Source organism: Eleutherodactylus coqui, chromosome 7 (genome assembly GCF_035609145.1).
Source record: "Eleutherodactylus coqui strain aEleCoq1 chromosome 7, aEleCoq1.hap1, whole genome shotgun sequence".
Lineage (NCBI taxonomy): Eukaryota > Metazoa > Chordata > Amphibia > Anura > Eleutherodactylidae > Eleutherodactylus > Eleutherodactylus coqui.
Window position 1 is genome coordinate 140,276,185 of NC_089843.1, and position 16,400 is coordinate 140,292,584.

Here is a 16,400-nt window from a genome sequence, read left to right on the forward strand (position 1 = left end):
TCAAGCTTGGGCCTTCTCCAAGGAACAGCTGTAGAGCTGCCAAAATTACACTATGCAAGACAGCAGGTGTGCTGTCAGTTTTAAAAGCAATGGCATACATTTTCAAACTTTACAAATTCTACCAGGTGAAAAGAACAGACAACTACATACTTCCTTCTACGCCTCATAAAAAGCAGTGGGGCTACCAAAGATTATACCAATGGAGACAGACAGTGTGGAGCTTGTTTTCACTCCTGAGGGTGCATTCACACAAGCCTGTTTTTGTACGTACACACGCACGCACAAAAACACGCTTTTATTTGCAACAATGCATTCCCTATGGTGTGTGCACATGTCCGTACTTTGCAGGTGCGTGACTGCAAAGATAGGATATGCGTGCACCATAGGGAATGCACGCATTGTATTCAATGGAGCCGCGGCTGCTGCCCGCGGCTCCATTGAAAGCAATGGCCTGCCGGCTCCCTGCATTCTTTTTCAGGCAAGGGCTTTATATATAAGCTCTTCCCTGAAAAAGAAAGATTTTAGTGTAAAAAAAAAATGCAGGCATTCTCTTCAATGGAGCTGCTGCCGGCGGCTCCATTGAAGACAATGGTCTGCTAGCACACCTGAATTGTTTTTCAGGGAAGAGCTTCACATATAAGCTCTTCCCTAAAAAACGAAAAATTTTAGTGTAAAAAAAAAATGCAGGCATTCTCTTCAATGGAGCCGCTGCTGCTGCTGGCGGCTCCATTGAAGACAGTGGTCTGCTAGCACACCTGAATTGTTTTTCAGGGAAGAGTTTTACATATAAACTCTTCCCTGAAAAAGAAAAATTTTAGTATATATAAAAAAAAAAAAAACTTACCTGTCCGCCGCTGCTGCTGTGATCCCCGCTGTGTCCCCCACTAGTTAAAAGAATTCCAGATGCAGCAGAGGAATTCTTCAATTCTCTACCACAGCTGTCACACATGTCAGCTGCGGTAGAGGATTTTGCTGGATTTAAAATCTCCGCCTGCTGAAAGAGCTGAATGAATTCAGCTGAAAGAGCTGAATCGGCCTCACAGTGTGTCAGAGCTGTTGCCCGCAGGTGTCAGCTGTAATAAACAGCTGACACCTGCGATGTATCAAGGGAGATAGCAGCGCTATGGCAGGACGTAAACACACTATTATGGCATCACTAAGAGGTTAAAAGCAATGTCATAAATTTTACAAAGGACAAATTATGCCAGGGAAACAGATCCACCAAGGATGGGTCTTCTCTAAGAAAAAACTGTAGTGCTTCAGCTATTTCTTGCGCTTCAGAAAATGTTTATTTTGGAAGAATGAGAACAAAGAGGAAATATGGTGGAAGCATGAAAAGGAGAGCAGCTGCATTATCACATGTAGCAGTAGCAACAGCACCTTGGGATCAGAGTGTGCTCCTCATGCAAACATGAAGAGCTGTAACTCTCAATTTCCATATTGACATATTTTTCACTTGGAGGAAAGTAGGAATAGGAAACATGGTGGAAGCTGGAGAAGGAGAGTAGCCACACCCACACCACTGCTAACAGTCAGAGCACCTTGAAGGTAAAGTTTAATCTTTGTTTTAATTCTATGCTCAGTCATATGTGAGTTAAAATTGCCAGCATGCTAACAAATGCATGCATATGCCATGGGGGTGCAGAAGTCAGGTGAAATTCACGCCTGGTTCAGTTTTATAAATGTAAGGCAATCCACATTGTCTGTGGACAGGCTGATGTATCTGTCAGTTATCACACCCCCACCTGTGCTCAATATCCTTTCTAATAGCACACTGGCAGCAGGGCAGGTAAGCACCTCAAAGCATGTTGTGCAAACATCCAGCACTCATCCAGTTTAGACACCTAGAAGTCAAAGGGGTGAAAGTCATGTCTGAGTACATCCAAGCAGAAGCTAACATGCTCTTGGACCATTATGGACAAGTGTTTCCTGTGACTGTTAGTACTACCTTGTGTTTTTGCTAAGGACTGCAGCAGGCTGAAATAACTATGCCACACCTATCTTAGACTTTCCCTGCCACTGGTAGTGGTGCTGCTGTAGTGCTTTCTTGCTTGTCTGTCATGAGTTGCAGAGCCGAGATCCATTGTGGATGTATCCCAGTGGCTATTGGGAAATTCTCTGCTCAAGCTGCTTAACAGTCTATCGTGATCATGTATTTTGAGGTCCCTCTCCACTGCTGGAATGAGATTTGTCATATTGGCCTTGTGGATCAAGGTGGGTGTCCATCCAGTAATAATCTGATGTTCTGATGTGGGAGCAAGATGAGGCTATCATTTTGCCCTCTGGTCCAGGTAGGCTCTCCAAGGCAGTGGGTGGTGAGAGTTCATTTGGCTGTTCATACACACTATGTTGAGGTTGTTTACATTTTAATCCCTCATGGCACATCTTACAGAAGATTACTGTTTTGTCATCTCTTCTGGTTTTAAAGAATGCCTAGGCTGCAAAAGTCCTGTGAGCAGTCCTAGCTGTGGGCCTTATGTTGGTGTTGCTGCATCTAGTAGTGGCTGATGGTGACGGTGCAATCCTTATGTTTGTCTATGACACACTACTCCTTGTCTTAGCATGGTGCTGTCCCGAAACATTCTCCTTCCCCTGTGAACTGCAATGATGACTTTTCCTGTCTGTCCATGTTGGGTCAAGCACTTCCTCTTCCTCTTTATCATCATTCTCCTCCTAAATGGGGACTCTGTCACTGTGAGCAACAGGGACTGGCACCTCCATTTCCACATCCCGCTGAGTACATATTGCCTGTGGAGGGCTGACCATGCACACTAATTCACCCTTTTCTTCCTCTTCAGAGGAGATATTGGTTGTGCATCAGTGCATTAAATATCCTTGTCTTCTCCCTCAGGTTGGTTGGACTGTGCGGTTGACATCCATGACACTTAATGATCAAACAGCTCCTCAGACAGATCCACATGGACTGCTTTGGAGAGTGCAGGGGATTTGGCATGGGGTGATGTAGAGGGAGGTGTAGTGTTTCCGGCACTAGGTTTGGAGCAGCGGGTGTAGCAAACATGCAGGTCAGGATAGTAGTTGTGGGAGAGCCAGGAGTCGGCAACAGGTGGTCTCAGGTTCGCAGTACTAATGGAGGAGGCGGGTATCATTGTCAGGAGGGAAGCCAGAGGTCGGTATCAGTATGTCTTAGTTCGCAGTACAGATAGAGGAGGCAGATGTAACACATGTGTAAAATTACTTCTCAGGAATGGTAGCAAGCTTGCAGAATGAGGAGCTGTGGGGTGGTTTTTACAATGCTGCTATTTGATATGTACATCATTAGGTTAATTACCGCTATATATATATATATATATATATATATATATATACGCACAAACAAACACACACACACACACATATATATACAATTGGTATCTGACTAAATACTTTTTCCCCCCACTGTATATATATATATATATATATATATATATATATATATATATACGCACAAACAAACACACACACACATATATATATATATATATATATATATATATATATATATATATATATATACAGTGGGGGAAAAAAGTATTTAGTCAGATACCAATTGTACAAGTTCTCCCACTTAAAAAAATGAGAGAGGCCTGTAATTGCCATCATAGGTAGACCTCAACTATGAGAGACAACATGAGAAAACACATCCAGAAAATCACATTGTCTGATTGTTAATGAATTTATTTGCAAATCATGGTGGAAAATAAGTATTTGGTCAATAACAAACGTTCATCTCAATACTCTGTTTTATATCCTTTATTGGGAATGACAGAGGTCAAACTTTTTCTGTAAGTCCTCACAATGTTGGCATACACTGTTGCTGGTATGTTGGCCAATTCCTCCATGCAGATCTCCTCAAGAGCAGTGATGTTTTGGGGCTGTCACTGGACAACACCGACTTTCAACTCCCTCCAAAGGTTTTCTATAGGGTTGAGATCCGGAGATTGGCTAGGCCACTCCAGGACCTTGAAATGCTTCTTACGAAGCCACTCCTTCGTTGCCCTGGCGGTGTGCTTGGCATCATTGTCATGCTGAAAGACCCAGCCACATTTCATCTTCAGTGCCCTTGCTGATGGAAGGAGATTTGCACTCAAAATCTAATGATACATGGCCCCATTCATTCTTTCATGCATACGGATCAGTCGTCCTGGTCCCTTTGCAGAGAAATAGCCCCAAAGCATGATGTTGCAACCCCATGCTTCACAGTAGGTATGGTGTTCTTTGAATGCAACTCAGCATTCTTTTTCCTCCAAACACGACGAGTTGTGTTTCTTCCAAACAGTTCTACTTTGGTTTCATCTGACCATATGACATTCTCCCAAAACTCTTCTGGATCATCCAAATGCTCTCTAGCAAACTTCAGTCGGCCCCGGACATGTACTGGCTTTAGCAGGGGGACACGTCTGGCACTGCAGGATCTGAGTCCCTGGTGGCGTAGTGTGTTACTGATAGTAGCCTTTGGTCCCAGCTCTCTGCAGGTCATTCACTAGGTTCCCCCGTGTGGTTCTAGGACTTTTGCTCACCGTTCTTGTGATCATTTTGACCCCACGGGGTGATATCTTGCGTGGAGCCCAGGTCGAGGGAGATTATCAGTGGTCTTGTATCTCTTCCATTTTCTAATTATTGCTCCTACAGTTGATTTCTTCCCACCAAGCTGCTTGCCTATTACAGATTCAGTCTTCCCAGTCTGGTGCAGGGCTACAATTTTGTTTCTGGTGTCCTTCGACAGCTCTTTGGTCTTCACCATAGTGGAATTTAGGGTATGACTGCTTGAGGTTGTGGACAGGTGTCTTTTATACTGATAACAAGTTCAAACAGGTGCCATTACTAAGGGTAATGAGTGGAGGACAGAGGAGCCTCTTAAAGAAGTTGTTACAGGTCTGTGAGACCCAGAAATCTTGCTTGTTTGTAGGTGACCAAATACTTATTTTCCATCATAATTTGCAAATAATTTCGTTAAAAATCAGACAATGCGATTTTGTGGATGTGTTTTCTCAAGTTGTCTCTCATAGTTGAGGTCTACCTATGATGTCAATTACAGGCCTCTCTCATCTTTAAGTGGGAGAACTTGTACAATTGGTATCTGACTAAATACTTTTTTTCCCCCCACTGTATATATATATATATATATATATCATGTGGGGTTTACATGGATTTGCTTATGGGCATGCATTTGAACTCACTATTACACTGCACTAATTTATATTACATCTACTTTGCTATGAGGAGGTAAGGTAGAGAAAATAAATTATGTTGAGCTGTTTGGCTAGAATGCATGTGGTGCTTTTACTTTCATGTGACAAGCATATTTATGAGAGATTTTTACTAATATCTAATACTGCTAGCTTACATGCATGTGATGGGGTTCATTCAAGTGGGGAAACAGTGTATGTGGGGCTTGCATAGATCTGTCTTTGGGCATGATTATTTTAGCATCACTATAAGGCCTCAGTCACACGGGCGTATCGGCAGCCGTACACCGGCGCCAATGCGCCCGTGTGACTGACACCAGCAGACGGACGTACCTGAAGACGGCCGTCTCTCTGCAGCGCCGGGAAGAAGAACATGTGACCGGCTCCATTGCCGGTCATGTGTTCTAAGATCAGCGCTGGAGAGAGACGGCCGTCTTCAGGTATGTCCGTCTGCTGGTGTCAGTCACACGGGCGCATCGGCGCCTGTGTACGGGTGCCGATGCGCCCGTGTGACTGAGGCCTAATAGTGATTTATATTTTGTGTTTTTTATTATAAATAATATTGTGCTACATTATTAATATACAGTGATCTCTCTTTTATGCATGTGGCAGACACATTTAAGATATCTATATATTAATATCTAATTTACCCCTTAATGATACAGGACATACAGTTACGTCTTGTGAATTCGGGGTTTGTATGGAGGGGTATTCAGGGTCGATTCTGCTCCATATAATGTTGGTGCCTGGTGCTATGGTAGGCATGGGCCTTCAGAAAGATAGATTGTGTGTCAGATTGTGGTATAATATAATACTATTGTATTACATCATACTGCAGGAGTGATCAAACAATCACAAGTTCATGTCCCCTATGAGGACTAAAAAATGTAAAAATCAATTTTAAAAGGTTTTATTAATGATTAAAAACAATAAAAGGCAATAAAAGCCTTTCCCCATACTTAGAATAAAAAACTCTAAATAAAAAACACAAAAACATATTTGGTATCACTATGTCCATAAATGTGATTGTTCCCAGCAAGAGAAACCAAGACATCTTGTAGATATAATATCTTTTAATGGCTAACAAAAATACATGATGTTATAGCGAGCTTTCAAACCTTTCAGGGTTCTTCTTCAGGCATAATGAAAAAGAGATACATACTTATGACAAGGCACAAACATGGATGTGATTTATTTGCACTTGTGGTATTACACCAGGATGAGTAGAGAAATAAATAAATACTTAAATAGTTAACTGATAAAGATGTGATGGTTTTATGGTCCCTGAATTAGTGTTAGGAGGTCACCAGGCCAGCAGTGTTATCTGTGCTATAGATTTGTCATGCTTCCTATTCCTATAAAAGTCTGATCTATCAAAGTAACACATAATTTACACCGCATGAGGAACGTTGTCAGGAGAATTGCACTTTTGTGATCACCACATCCCCAAGAAAACATAATTAAAAGCAATTAAAATATCATATGTACCTCAAAATGCCAAAAGAAACTACAGGACATCCCGCAAAAAATGAGCCTTCACACAACTATGTTGAAAAAATAAATGGCTGTCAGAAAATTCCTGTGGGAAATAATTTAATTTTTGAAACTATATAAATTTGGTGTCATCGTATTCGTACTGACCCATAGAATAGAGTTAACATGTCATTTTTGCTACAGTGTGTACACCGTAGAAACAAGACCCCCCCAAAGCTGGCAAAATGACACTTTTTTTCCATGTCACTCCACCTAGCATTTCTTAAAAGTTTTCCAGTACATTGCATAGTATTATTGAAAAATATAACACATCCTGCAAAAAAAAAACGAGCTCTCAGACAGCTACATTGACGGATACATAAAAGAGTTATGATTTTGTGAAAGTGGGAAAAAAAACGAAAATGTAAATTAAAAAGGGTCAGTTCTTAAGAGGTTAAATATCATTTTCATCAGCCCATTGGTGAACCAGGGTACTGTACAGGTGTTGGTTTTTAAAATTATTTAAATGTTTTTTTATGCAAAAAATAAACTTTATATATTTTGTAATAATGAAAATATTAATTTTTGGATGGCGCATGACTCCATTGTGTGTTTTGGGTTACAGATTATAAGAATTGCTGCAAAAATATGAGAAGGAAGTGATTAATGGATGCACCTAGCCATGTAGTGCAATCTCATGTCTTTAAAGGCCCATTTACAGGCAAAGATAATCTTTCAAAGGATTGAAAAATTGAAAGTTTTAGTGATCTTTTTGCATAAAGTGTTAATGGCCACTTCACTTGCATGTAAAGGGCCTCCATGAGCTGTTTGCAGAGCCTAATGTGTGATTAATCACATGAAAAGCTGCATTGTTCTCGCCGAGAATGACAATGTTAACTGCTGGCTTCCCGCGGAGATAACAGCCTTCGGTCTACTGGCATATAAAGTTCTTTGCTTTATCTCCAGTAAATGAATGATGGATTTTAAGTTCAGCTTAAAATAATTTTTTAAACAAAAAGTGCACAATGTCCGCATTTACATGTAACGATTATCGCTCAAAGTCGATTGTTTGAATGAATTTTTATTGATAACCGTTGCATGTAAATGGGCCTTAAGTCTGTTGGTAGTAACTACTAAGGAATGGTAGTAGGCTTGCCTCATCGCCTGCAGAACGTGAAGCTGTTACTTCAGTGTGAGCTGGTTGAAGTGCTAAGGTCCATCCTCTTCCACCTTCACCACCTCCACTACCAACATGTCCCCCACCCCTTACTTTCTTCATGTTTCTTTTTTTTGTTTGTTTACTTTTTAGTGTAGGTTTATTAAGTAAAGTTAAACTGTTCTATCAATATAAGCAAAAGCAATTCGGCATTCAGACAGGGATAGTTAAAATATCCAGATTTATTATTTTTTTTTTTATAAATCAGTTTTTATTGAAGTTTTGGCAATTAGACAGAAATATCAAAAGATACAACATGTAACAAGCATACATGGGAAGGGAGAGTACAACCTGCCAGTATTATAATTTCATACTCAGCTATTCGTTCTGCGATTGGCATTATGAAAAGATATTTGTAACGCTTCTGGAGGAGTTTTCATAATAAAATAAAGCAACACTATCAGAACTCTTCTCCTCCAGTTTAACTCTTCAACCCGACAGATGGTAATATAACACAAAATCAACATCTGTGGATTGTGAAGGGGGGGGGGGTAGGAAGGAGGGGGGGGGGGGGAGAGTGCTGTAGGGACGAAGGGGGAAGGGAGATGGGAATGCCGTGGTGGTCTCTTAGTACAAGGGGGGGGGGGGGGGTGAGATGGAAAGAGCACCCCAACTCATCCGTCTCTTTAGTCTCACAACGCCAGGGGCCGAACCTCACGCCATGGCGCCCATGTTACGATGAACTTGTCATAAGATTTGTTGGGCCAGCTATGTAATTCTTCTAACGAGTATAGATTGTCCACTCTATCTCTCCATTGACCCAACGTTGGCGGAGTATTTTGTAGCCATAGACGGGGAATTAGGGATTTAGCAGTATCCAGGAGCAAAGCAATCAATTTATTTCTGGAGGGGTGGAAATGCGCATTTGGCCTCCATAACAGGACTAGGTCCGGTGAGATGGAGATCTTTGGGTTAATCTTCTGTATAATTTCTTCCACGCCTCTCCAAAAGGGGGTCAGCAATGGGCATGACCACCAGATGTGAAGGTATGTCCCTACATCTTTCTTACATCTCCAGCAAGCTTTCTGGGTGGAGAGTTTGTGGTCAAATAACCACTGAGGGGTTCAATACCACCTTACCAGCAGCTTGTAGTGTGCCTCTTGGGCCAAGACGCAAGGGGACAGACCGAATGAGGTATTAAGGATTGAATTAGTTTCTTCTGTGCTTAGAAGGATCCCCAATTCTTTCTCCCACGAGATGAGGAAGGTTGGTTTATAGGGCTGAACTGGGGAGATAAAGTTCTTTCGAAGGAAGGTAATTTTCCTCTGAGAGGCTTTGTTGTCTAGCCAGGTCCTTTCAAAGGGTGTAGAAGGTCTAGTGGATTTGTAAGTGCTGAAGTATGCTTTAAACATGCCCGTCACCTGAGCTACCTCCAAGAAGGAGAAGTTCTGCTCCGGCTGCAGCTTTTGGAGGATGCTGATAGGGTCCAGATGGGCCAGGGATTGTAGATGTGCTATATGAAGTGACTTAAATTTCCCCCACACCGGGGCAAAGTCCTGACTCTTATGGGGGTTCAGAATTTTGGAGATGGAGGACAGCGGGAGTATGGGTGAGGGAAATGGAGCCAGCTCCTCTCTAAGCCTATCCCATACCCCACAAGGCCCCCTGAGAAGCGGGTTGTAAGTCTTGGCCTGATAGCGTGATCTGACCGGGAACCATAGGTCCTCTGCCAGAGGAGTACTGTTATACCCTTCTGCCAGTTTTGTAAGTATCCTATCTCCCTTCGTCTGCGTCATGTCCCACCAGTATTGAAGCTGGGAAGCTCTGTAGTAGTTGCTTAGGTTGGGGAGGTCTATGCCCCCCTCCTTGCCCCTCCTGACCATCAGGCTGTGCGCCAGTCTTGGTCTCCTCCGCCTCCACACAAAACCAGATTTATTATTTAATAATAAAAATCTCCATTGGCCTAATAAGACAAAATCAGGAACTCTTACGCATTTCACTGAAGAGGTGAAAATCGGAATAAATATACCTTTAATCAACTCTATAGTATTGTATTTCATTTTTGAACCATGGTAATATGGATGATGTCAATCATTCACAGCCCTCTAATGGGAAGAGCTTGTGGACATGGCATAAAACATGCCTCTAAAACGTAATGAAACTTTCAGGTCAGATTTCATTCTACAAATATCTCGTATTTCTGTTGCCTATTGTCTGTTGTTGGTTGCTTATACAGGGCCAAACAACTGAACCAATCAGCATCAAATCTGCCACATAGGTAAATCATGAAAATGGATTTCTTTTGTCTTATGTCTGCTCTTTATGCACGACCAAATAACTAGCTCAATCTGCACCAAAATTGCCCCATGGGTAAAACACATCTTAAATGTAAGCAGTCTCGACACAGACATTCCAAATTCAAGATCGCATTTATTTTTTTTAACTTGCAGTGCAGCTATACAGACATCAGTCTCTTCAGGTTATTATACAAAATAGACATCTGCCTGTCCAGCTCTAACTTTGCAAAGAATAGTTCTAACTGACGGCTGGTGGGCTACTCTCTCTAGCCTCACCATATAAGCAGCACAACTCCAATTGTAAGTTTTGTACTCACACACAGGTTTTTACAGCATACCAACTCCGAAGAGCTTTGGGTGTCTGGATCTCCAGGCAAACAAAGCCTAGAACTGCACATCTCCCTGCCTTTTACATCCACCCACTGGAGCTTATAATGAATTAGCTAGCTGATATGCTTGCTGCCTGCTGCTTCACAGAATGCCACAGAAAGTATAAGAGAAATATACTTCCCATCCATTGCAACTCCTGTCTATATAAAACATGGTCTGTTCTTAGGGAGAGATATTCTAATGAAGATATATTGCTGCTGGTGTGATAGCTTGTATACCGGCAGAGATGTTTAATGGGTTTGTATTGGAGAGACAAGAGAAAGAAGTATCATTGCATTTATATGCATATACAAAATGTAGATGTAGCACCTGTTCCAGCAGGCAGACAATGGGGATGGTCATAATAATTAGTGTGTCATCATGACTGGCCATTCTGGTTGCTTCCTCAAAGCAGGCTAAGATAGCACAAACTTCGATCTGCAGCCAGTCCAGAGGTATCAAGTGACTGACCTGGATACAGTGCCTGCTAATGGCATACACCATTTGGTACTCCGGGATGGCTCCCTGCTCTTGGCTTAGCCTCTGCAACATATGCAACATGGAATTCCACCATGTAGGCTCGTCACTTAGCATTTTGGAATTTACCACGTACAGCACTTTACGAGCTCCCTATGTTCTGACTATTTGATAGATTACCATGTACTTATAATGCTGATATTGATGATAGGTTGCTATTTATTTCTCTGTCTTTTCTGGTTAGTTAAAAAACATTGTAAACACTTATCCTGCTCCCATATTATTTAGGCCACCTGCAGACAGCCGGGTCGGATCCAGCTGCGAGAATTCTCGCCTCGGGACCCGACCCGAGCCTCTGCAGAGAGCAGCGCATACTCAGCCACGCCCCACAGCTCCGGCTCTTTCATGTGCCGGCTGCTGAGCACCCGGCGCATGCGCAGAGTGGGGCCGACAGCCGGTGAGTGACGTTTCTTGTGAATTATCTCTCTCTGTTTTAGTCCCCCTGCAGACGGGCGGGTTGGATCCGGCAGCGAGGATTCTCGCCGCGGGACCCGACCCAAGCACCTGCAGAGAGCAGCGCTTACTCACCTGCACCCGCGGCTCCGGCTGTTTAATGTGCCGGCTTGCCGGGCAGCTGGCGCATGCGCAGACTGGAGCCGGCGGGAGGCGAATGACGTTTCTGTGCGGGGCTCGCAGAGCCCCGCACAGAAATAGAACATGCTGCGGTTTGTTTGCTGCACGAGATTTCGCGCGGATAAACTGCGACCGTCTGCATAGGATTGCGTTTGCTAATGCAATCCTATGGCAGCTTCCAAGGGCGGAAATTCCGCGGGAAATCCCACCGCTGAATTTCCGCCCGCCTGCAGGCGGCCTTAGGGCTCAGTCACACGGGCGCATCGGCATCCATTCACCGGCACTGATGCGCCCGTGTGACTGCAGGAAGGAGATGGACGTACCTAAAGATGGCCGTCTCTCTGCAGCGCCGGAGGAAAGAACACAGGACCTGTCATGATGTCACCATCATGTGATCAGTCACCTGTGTGGGAGCAGTCTGGGTCACATGAACAGATGATGATCAGTGTGTACAGGACTCTGCTGTGCTGCTTTCCATCCCTGTTGTATGAAGAATGCATGTAGCAGAGCTTTATGTGATGTACATGTAGCAGTGCTGTGTGTGTGTGACATGCATGTAGCAGAGATATTATGCCACCAAAAACACTGATACTATATAGTTTCCAAATAATGACTAGTAACCTTTCATAACCAGTGATGGGCTGCAATAGTGAAATGCCCAGGTCAGCAGCAACCAAGGACAGAGAGGTTATAAAGCAATTTTAAGTTGTGGAAAAACTAATTTGAATAGATTGTTGGTCTAGGATACCTTAGAGCCTGCCAGTGTGGTGGTTGCTTTTAGTTCTTCATGTAATTTGTAAAATAGCTGAACAGGAAACTGAAATCTCTCAGCAGTGTATGCAAGCAGAGAAAAAGTTAAAAAGAGACCCTATCCAGGCTAATCAAGATAAATGGTTATCAATTGGGAGGCATTATTTAATAAATCACGAAAGACAAAGCCTCTCAAATTATTTAGCACGAAACAATCTAATGAATAGGGAAAAAATTATTTTAAACTATTAGCTCATATATTCAAAAAATCATCCTCAGACCCTCATGTTTTGCATGTCCATTCCCGACAGGGCTCCAGTTTCAGACTCTCAAAGTATTTTAGAGCATGCAAGTCTATTTCCTTACTAAGCATTGATTGTAAAATAGTTTTCTAGTCAATAGACTTAGATTAGCTATTCAGGAAATTGGACACCCAGATCAATCCATGTTGGGCAAATCCACTTTGGATAAAATCTGTTAAATTCAGGCGTCATATCCAACTGGGTGTTGGAAGTAACAGGACTGTGCCTTGGCCCTGCTTGAAAAAGCCAAGACTTTTGATTCTATGGATTGGCCTTATCTTTAGAGATGAGCGAGCACGCTCGGTTAAGGCAATTACTCGAGCGAACATCACTATTTTCGAGTAACTGCATACTCGTCCTAGAAAATTGAGAAGGGCGGCGGGGTGAGCGGGAGGGGAGAATGAGAGAGAGCTCTCTCTCTCCCCCACGCTCACCCCCGCCCTCCCCCCCCCCGAATTTTCTTGGACAAGTATGCAGTTACTCGAAAATAGCGATGCTCGCTCGAATAATTGCCTTAACTGAGTGTGCTGGCTCATCTCTACTTATCTTATTAGGGTTATCTGAAAATTTGAATTTAGTTAAAAGTTCACCAAATGGTTTCTGTAATTTGTAAATACCACTATACCTAGCTGTTAGTGAGCAGTGCTTTGTTCTTTGCTACATAGAGGCACTAGGAAGGGGTGTTCTTTGTAGAAAAGGAAGAATAGGTCTTTTGTGGATAATATGGGCCTTTTTTTTAATCTTGAATCCATATGCTACCCTTTTTACAGATAATATTGGTCATTTTTCAGGTTTGCTTATTAACCAGCAAAAATCATATTTAATTTCTCTCAACAAAGACAATTACTGATGGAAGTAAAAATGCCATGAACTGAAAGTAATGTCACAGTTTAAATACCTGCGTATAAATATCCTTAGAGACTGCTCAGGTTTTTATAATATTAACATCTACCCAGTACTGAATCTTTTGAGTGAGAAATTTATGATGTGGAAACTATTTTCCTCATCTGTTGCTGGTAGAGTTAACCTATGGCAAATGGTTATACTGCATAAAATGTTGCACATGCTATAACATGTAGACTCCGCAGTCCTAAAACGATTCTTCCATTTAGCCAATTCCCTCACTTCACGGTTTCGTTGGTGTTCTGTGTGATTGTTCTCAGTAAGAGAAATCAAGTAATCTTGTAGATATGATACCTTTTGATGGCTAACAAAAATACATGATGTTATAGCAAGCTTTCGAACCTCTCAGGATTCTTCCTCAGGCATAATGGAACAAATCTAAAGACGTATTTATAATAAACATATACACATGGTCACAACCATGGAGAACTTAATTTGCATTTAGATAAATGCCAGATACAGGATAAGAGGGCACAGATATGTTCTGATTAATAGCGCTTAGATGAATACCAACGAAGGATGACCATATCAGTAAATAATCAGTCCAGTGACAAGGAATGTGAAAGTTTATAGTCTCTAAATTGATATTAGGGGGTCAATAGCCCAGTGTGTTACCTCTGCTCTGGGTTTTTCATATCTCATAATCTCCACTGATGTAAACAAAAACCCACTGAGACTGGCCGGTTGACCCCCTAACATCAATTTAGAGACTATAAACTTTCACATACCTTGTCACAGGACTAATTATTTACTGTCCCCTTTCCCTTCACAGGCTAGCTAGATAAACTTGGGACAGCCACAAAAAATGTTTTTTTGTTTATACAGACATGATCAGTGATATACCAGTATGGAACAATCCCATGCTTCCTGAGCTGTATGGTTTCACAAATTCTCAATTTTGCATACATAAGTTGTTTCACAATTCTTCAACTCCAATAGCACCATTTTTTCTATAGATGTTATTTTGGCCAGACACCGGATCACAATTTTCAGTAAATAATTATCATTCGGATTCCCACTAGGTAGCGAGAATCTGAACGATAATTGTTTAATATAAAAGGCCCTTCCAAGTATAAACTGAACTCCAAGTATAAACTAAATGGAGAGAACTGATTTCCACACCGAGTCTTAAAGACTTGGGTGAAGCAAGTGGATCTCGTTTACTAGTGTCTCTTGCTGTGAATAATAATTACATTCAATTATACATGCTACAAAATGCTACTGTATATGAACCCATTTTGATTTCTTTGATAATTATCCAGCAGAATTGATACACTTTAATCAACTACCACTGCTTACACATTAATTCATACTGGGCGGAGATTGCTGACTTGCGGTCTGGGAAAATAATACCTCTTAATCCTGAAATTAGCTTACTTGGTCTTCTTGAGGAAGAACAATAGTCACAATTTTTCTTAGAGAAGCATTATTCTTGGCCCACAATGTAATAGCTATTTGATGGACAGCTGATAGATCACCATCAATCACCGAGTTGAAGAATTTAGTTATTATACTCTTCTATATGAAAGCATACTTTAAAAGAAAAGGTTTTGCCCAGATAAATTCGTGCTAGTGTGGGGACCTTGGAGCTCATCCTCTTTTCAACCCTTTTCAATAGCTGTGTTTTTCAAACGTTGATGTCCAGTGTTTCTATGACTACTGCATAGGGTGATACACACTGCTCTATTTCTTAACTTTTAGGCTGGGTTCACACAGGGCGGATTTGTCGCTGAAAGTTCGCGGTTTTGCCGCTGCGGATTTGCCGCAACCTTTCCGTTTCTGCGGCAAATCCGCATGCAATGGCCCAATTAAGACGCGTTTTTGACCGCGTATTTATCTGCGGTTCTGCCGCCGGTAAATCCGCAGGCCCTTTGTTGCGGAAAAAACCGCAGCGGTTATTTTTGGAGAGGCGCGGTTTTTGTTGCAGATTTGCCTGCGTATTTTACTAGGTGCAGATTCTTAAAAAAACTGTTTCCTGTGAGGTCATCGATCCCACCCATTTCTGCATAGGGTAGGAAGAGCTTTGTATTTGTGGCCATTTTCTCTGCAGACATGGACCGAGCAACAGTCCGTCTGAGCCGCGCATACCGACGCAGACTGATTACATTTGTGCTTATGATGGATAGAGAACAATCTGAAAAGGTGAGCGATTTGTGGTCATTGTGTGCTTAGTTTCCTTGTTGTTTGTTTATGCACTGCGGACTAGAGTGTAATTGCAGTCATGTGCTTTAAATTCATGTGCTTTAATTCATGTTCATGTGCTTTAAAAATTCATGTGCTTATTCTTCTTCAGACTGATCGTGCTTCCCGGCATCAGAGACGTTTCTGGGTTCATCCCCTACTAACCGAGAGGGGGACGAAGGGCCATTTTGCGAGCCTCTACCACGATCTTAAAAAGTAAGTGAAGTGTTGCATGGGAATAGGTTTGATGTTGCACTCTGAATTGTTATTAATTTTAGCCCGCTCTCCCTTTCTCTCTCTCTGCAGCCATCCTGAGAAGTTCGTCTCATTTTGTTGCCTGCCTCTGGAGGCCTTTGACCGCCTTCTGGAGCTGGTGCGCCGGGATCTGACCTACCAGGACACGCAGATGAGGAAGGCGATCACTGCAGAAGAAAGGCTGCTCATCACCCTTCGGTAAGTTACATTTCTTATTGTGTCACTGTAGTTATATCTGTTTTTTTTTTGTTTTGTTTTTCCTTTTTTTTTTTGGTTCTGTGATTTTTGCGCGGTACCTTTTTTTATGCACTGATTGCTCCGGCAGTAGGACGTAATGCTATAGCATTACGTCACACTGCTTTTTCACAGCTGGGCTATCAAGCACCCCTGTTATTCGCACCACGCCCATCATGACACC